Source organism: Paramormyrops kingsleyae, chromosome 6, assembly GCF_048594095.1.
Source record: "Paramormyrops kingsleyae isolate MSU_618 chromosome 6, PKINGS_0.4, whole genome shotgun sequence".
Taxonomy (NCBI): domain Eukaryota; kingdom Metazoa; phylum Chordata; class Actinopteri; order Osteoglossiformes; family Mormyridae; genus Paramormyrops; species Paramormyrops kingsleyae.
In genome coordinates, this window is record NC_132802.1 from 28026404 (window position 1) to 28032913 (window position 6510).

The following is a 6510-nucleotide window of genomic DNA, read 5'->3' on the forward strand; positions in this document are numbered from 1 at the left end:
GAAACGCAAACTCACAGGGAAAAAAACGCAGTGGTGTGACTGCTGGGGAATAGGAAAGGCAAACACGTTTTTTTAAATTTTTTTTTATCAGGAGACAGAAACTTCGGATGCATTTAGGGCCTGTGAATGAATGTTTGAGCTTCTATTGTATCTCTTGAATGTACTGAAACAATTCCTTTTATTTTCAAACGTGAAACAGAGCATTTTACTCTACATTCAAGCAAGGACACAAAAATATGTGACATTCAAAAAACTTCTTAGAAGCTGACAAGTTTACCTGGTTTTTATATGATACAGATACTGAGGAGCGAGATCGTCGGGTTTTAGCGGACATAAACGATGGCTCACGAATAAGACCACTGCTCTAATCCCATTGTGGAAAATGGCACAGGACTGGACAACGTGTGCTGTAAGGAGTCTTTCCAGGAAAGAATGGGATCCCTTCAGCCCTTCCTTGTGACAAAAAACAAAGGACAGACATAAAAACAATATCTGGGCCTGCTCTTCATTACTAACAGAGCCCAGAGTGCATTACTGCAACTATTTAAAGAGCTCAGCGGCAATAGAAGCCTCTGCTAGTTGAGTCAGTGGCCACGTTGTCTATGCTTAATATTTGTCAAAAAAAAGGGATGCTACAAAACAGAAATGGAAGAAATCGGCTCTTTCTCTCCCGAATGCTGTCATGGGGATTCTTGACACAAGTGTTGAACCCTTGCATGATATTTTCTTAATGCAGGGGTCACGGCCCCCGTATGTGGATGCATTTCTGACGGTCTGTCCTAAGAACCAGCAGACCTACCAAAGGCTTCAGAAGCGGCTTTTGTTCAAAACTTAGGACATTCACTAATTGGGCCCAAGAAAATGCACCCAAATGAATTCTGGTTCCTTTTCAACACCTACGTAGTTACATTACCATGTTAAGCCCTATAATAAATCCCTTATGAGACTGTAACCTTTGGCTAATGGGTCCTATCACTACATTACCTGCAGAGAGAGGCAGCATGTGTACCCAGTGCTGAGCACTAAACCTGGACATTACTGAATGTTTGGAAATCTTGTATTATGTGTTGGGTATTAAATTTGACTCCATGTGAGCCAGCATGGGGGAGCAAGAAAACAGAGGTTTCCAACAGCAATGTGTTTTGAAGTCAAAATAAGCTAAAACAGCAGGCTGAAATGATGCCATTTCAAGTAATGGGTGTATTTCAGCCAATTAAATCTTAATTATACTCCACATTTGCATGATTGGAACAGGATCACAGAAAAGGGGAACCAATGGTCTGAGTTCTAGAGCTATCTAGACTGTTTGCTAAAGATCCATATACAAAAGAATGATTTTGAAGATTCTTTAAAATTATGTTTTTTTGGAAGAATTATTTAAAAAAATTATATCACCCAGGAGAGTGTTAATGGCTGTGTCCAGTAAAAGTTTAAGAAGTTTTTTTTCTGTGGCGAAACATGGAAAGTTAGACTTGGGGGGGGTTATCAGTAAATCAGGTTTTGGAAATAGTCTTTCACTGATTTTGGCTGTTGATGCAAGCACCCTGTGTGTGTGTGTGTGTGTGTGTGAGGAATGTCTGTCATTTTACTGAAATGGGAACTGAGCGGTGTGCAGGGAGACCTCGGGAGATGGAGGAAGAGGTGACGTGGTCTCACAGGAAGTGGGAAGTGCAGCCAGGGGCTTCGCCTGTCTGCTTGTTCACTTGAGCGCCTGATGTTCTCGCAGATTTTCTCTAAACATCCCCACCTTCCCCCCGCAAACACACACACACACACGCATACATGCACACGGAAGGCAGGAAGACAGGGATGTTCCTGCTGACCACAGTGGCTGGGCCTGATAAGATCGGCAACAGGGAAAGCTGGATGGAGAACTGTGGGGGGGTGGGGGGGGGGGGCAGGTCAGAGGGGGGCTTCTTCCAACCTAAGTCACACCCACACGCCCACCCAAGGCTACCATGCCAGGCCTGGCGTGGGAGGGAGCTGGCCTGCAGCCCAGTGAGCGAAGCAGCACCCCCTTCCCACCACTGTCTCCATCGCTCGCCCTCTCGCTTCATCTCTATCCACCCCCATCTCTCTCTCTCTCTCTCTGCCAGATCTGGGGCACCACACCTACACCACAGCGGAAATTTGGCCATGGCTCCAGACTCAGCGGCTGTGAAGAACTTAGCTTCACTCCTTTTTTTGTGAAGTGGAGAACTCACACTGAGACATGCTGACTGGAAGAGGGAAAGTGTGTGTGTGTGTGTGAGAGAGAGAGAGAGAGAGAGAGAGAGCTGGAGACAGACAGACGCACACGGGAGCGCGCGAGCCTGTGTGCTGGGACTGGGAGAGGTCATGTTCACACACAATGCTATTTTCGAGTCCATCAAGGAGGGGCGTGTGGTGATGGATGAGACGCTGAGCTTGGGAGTCCCACCACCCCGACCACACTCCTCTCTCCCCCCTGTTCACAGGAATACACTCGCAGAGTAAACACTCACTTCAGCACCGTGGTTTTTACCCACAAACCATGGAGCCTACTTAGCTATTATGCTTTGTTAGGTCTACGCAGCCTGACTCCCTGTTCAATAATTCACTCTGTGAAAAATAAGGCAAAGAGCAGGAGATAGTCAAGGTGAATATAATTCACTCTCCATTAAATCAGTGTTTCCCAACCTTTCTTCTGTCACAGCACACTTTCCATAAGGCAGAGTTTTTTGAAAAACACAGGGTAACAATTTACTTGCACCCATGTATAATGCATTATAGAAACCTTCATTAATACATTATAAAGCATTCATAAAGTATTATAAATATGGCTATAACTACTTATAAAAAAAAACATAACACATTCTAGTCATGTTTATTATGCATTAGGAATGCTTTATGAAGGTCTCATCTTTAATACCGGAATTCGTATCATCACCTGTATTTTCACAATGCGAAACAGTGGGTTTCATGAATGACAGTTCATACCTCCAACAAGCTGATCAGGATTTATTCATTGCTCTTCTGTGGTCACTTCCAGACTCCTTTCAGAGACAGTATTAACATCTATTTACATGTAAGTAAAAATCCCACAGAACGAGGTTCATTTTATTACATCAGCAGACACAGTTAAACAATTACATTCAGTCATTTAATGCAGTCATTCCTTAATTCCATCTATAGGGCTCGTCATGGGGTTTGAAGTAACATCAGTGATGGCCGCCTGCCGATCGTTCAGCGCGGTGTGCTCTCTGTAGTATTGTGCTGTCACAAGTTCAGCCTTTAGGTGTGGTGCGGGTCAGTTTCCCATCACAGGATTTTTTGCTGTTCATAGGTCATCCAATTCCTGTTTCTTTTTCCTTTTTGAAAAAGATCGTGCAGTCCTGCATTAGCTTTGAACGAGAGGAAAGACTGTTATTTATTTTTTGTGCTTTGGGCCAAAAGTATTTTGAAGATTAACCTAAACGTTGTTTTAAAATGAGCAAAGGAGTTCTTTGTAACTTAAGCATTATGCTGAGTAAATGAAGCCCTTTTCTGACACGTTTGCTCCATATGACAATTATTTATGTTTGTGTAATAGCAGAACCATCAATGAAAGAAAATCTTTTACATTTATCAGATTAATAAACAGTTAAAAAATGAACAAAACAATTTGGACAGTTTAGGCAACTAATAATTCATTTTATGCTCACTTGGAATCTCATTTGTCTGCATCACCATCTATCTATCTATCTATCTATCTATCTATCTATCTATCTATCTATAGTGCTGTTTGTAAGCCTATACATTTCTGGAACATGTATCTTTCTATCAAATACTTTTCAAAATGAAACCGAGACTTTACCCCCTAAAATCTATAATTGTTTCATTTGTAGTTAACAGGGAATCGCAGATGTGATTTGGCAGTGAGAACGTTAAATGATCTGGTGATTCCCAAGCCTGTCCCACAAGCCAATGCTATGAGTGTTCGACACACATCTACTTCAGCCCAAATCACGCCAATCAGACAACAGATCGCTCAGGAGCAGCGGCTGCTCTACGTGCTGTGACCTTTCTCTGATGCCTGTGCAGGTTTTATCAACAGCTGGTGAGCCTTAGTATGCAGATGGGGAGGCGATGGTCTATTTTTCTTGTTGTTTGTTGTTTTTTTGAAGGACATTTCATTCACAGAAAAGGTCAAAACCAGCTGCAAGACAAAGGATTAAGATATTCAAGCCTAATGGAATTACGGAGCTGAGAGGATAGCTTCATCTTGCAATCAGATAATCCTTCTTTAACTGTTGTGGTGTCAATGCCGTAATAGTCAACCCCTGTAATAAAGAGTTTAGCTTATACTGTAGAGCAAAACTTAAATTTACTAGTGGCCATCTTAGAAAAGGAGAGTCTCCAGCATCCCATTCCCCACAAAACTGGGGAAACTATTTTGTGGTTTGCACAGCTATTTGGAAAATGTTAAATACATGGAGGTGGGGGGGGGGGGGGTTATACTACAATCTGTGTGAAAGGGCCCAACTGTAGTGCAGAATAGGAAAACACAGTGTTGTTTCCTACAGTCTCCACAACAACAATTAGATTTAAATATAGAGTGCTTGGCGTTTAGTATCTCACAGGGACCTAGCTGTAATGTTGCAGCCTGACCTCAAGGTTTACTTTCGATGCTCCGGAGCCTAAATGCGCCTCACACGGGGGCACGGTGGGTGTTGAGGGGGGCCACAGAGGTGCTGATCATGCACGATGGCGTAGAGAGCGGGACAGAAACACTCGGCCCACACAAGAACAAACAGGCTTGGGTGTGCGGGACACGGCGGGGCTGCCGTTCTCCTCGGGTTGGGCCATCGGCCGCCCTTGGTCGAGCAGACAAGCAGACGGGCACTGGCCTCCCCCGGGAGGCCCGCAGTCTGGGACCTGGGGGGTTTCTGGGAATTGTGCTGCTTGAAGGGGTGGGAGGCATTCATTGTTCCAGCAAGACGAGAAGTGCCGCTTTTCACTTTTTTTCCAGTCTCTAATCAATGGGATCAGAACGGCCGCCTGTCGACTGGTGAGCTCACTACGCCCATGACATGTCTAAGATGAATTATTAAGCCCTTTCACTGACAGTAAAGATGCCTTATCTTTGCGTGCATAGTGAATCTGGACAGGAGATGCACCAGAATCACTGGGAATTCTAGTGAATTTCCTCCTTGATATGAGAATTGCTTTCCTAAGCAGGGCATCACGTGTGGGTTTGTCTAGAAGCACTGGACCATCATTAAGCTTCCAAACTGTCAACCCGATATGTGAATTGAGAATTAAAGTTTGAAAAACGTTCCGCCATGTTATATTATTCTCACATGAGGTGCTACCAAATAAGTAACTCAGAAACACGGGAGAGAGAAACTTTCCAAAAGGTAAATCAAGACGCAGCAGAATCAAACGGACATTAACGTCACCCCAGAGTCTCCTCCAGTGCCGGGAGACGGAGGAAACACGTAGGCTTTGTGTTCGGCGCTGTTCTTCTATTCTTCTATGAATCCCCCCTGGATTCTACCTCTCTTTTTGTTTGGTAACCCCCCCCCATCTATCTGATGTGGAGCAGGCAGTGTAGGAAGTGTTAAATGGGAAGAATGCTGTGTGAGAGTTCAACTGCCCCTGCCTTCCCACAGCGAAGCCCTGTGCTGAGGCACCTTCCACAATCTTGCTGTTGCTGGCCAAAGGGAAATGCTCTAATGCCCTAGCAGACCAGGTCAAGGATATGTTAGTGGGGGGGCAAGTAAGGCTGTGGGGGGGGGGGGTGTGCTGTGCTGCAGGAACCTGTGTGTGTATGCATGTTGTGTTTGCGTGTGGAAAGGGTGTCATTCTGGTACAGTACAATTGCTGTAATATTACAATGCTACAGTATTATGCTTCTACAAAAAGCCACGGTCAACCAAAAGTCCTGTACCTCCAAGCAGCAGACCGCCACGCTAAGACAGTGTAATATTGGTTTCAGGGACAGGATGATGATGTCATGTCACTGCTTTGGCCTGATAAATAAAAAAAGGAAAATAATTATTTCAGGCGCCCTTGTATGGATTCCCATTGTTTTAGTCTCCGTATGACAGATTTTGCGCATTTGTCCTGAGTAGCGCAGTGCAGTCAGCAATGACACAGGACACTGGACACAGATCTCTCTAAAACACTTTCAATGGCACCAAAAAGTTAAAAAGAAACCAAACCTGGTGGGTATGCCTTAGAGCCTCTCTCTAATGGAAGATTTTTAAAATCGCTGCAGTTGATTAGCAGATACTTTAATCCAGAGTGACTCAGCTACACTTAAACAGATTTTTTCTGTGGAAGAAATTCTTCATGTTCTCAAGGGTACAAAAGACTTCCCTCGTAGGACCTGAAATGTTAAATAAGGGCAGCGACCACTGTGCTAATACGAAAAACTAGAAAGATAAGATACTAAATGTTTAACAGGTAAATAGCTTGGAACTTGGCAGTAAAAAGCTGAATATAACCAACAAATATTCTCTTTTTGCTTGGACTGTATTTACATCTCCAGAAAAGTGTTTTATGTGG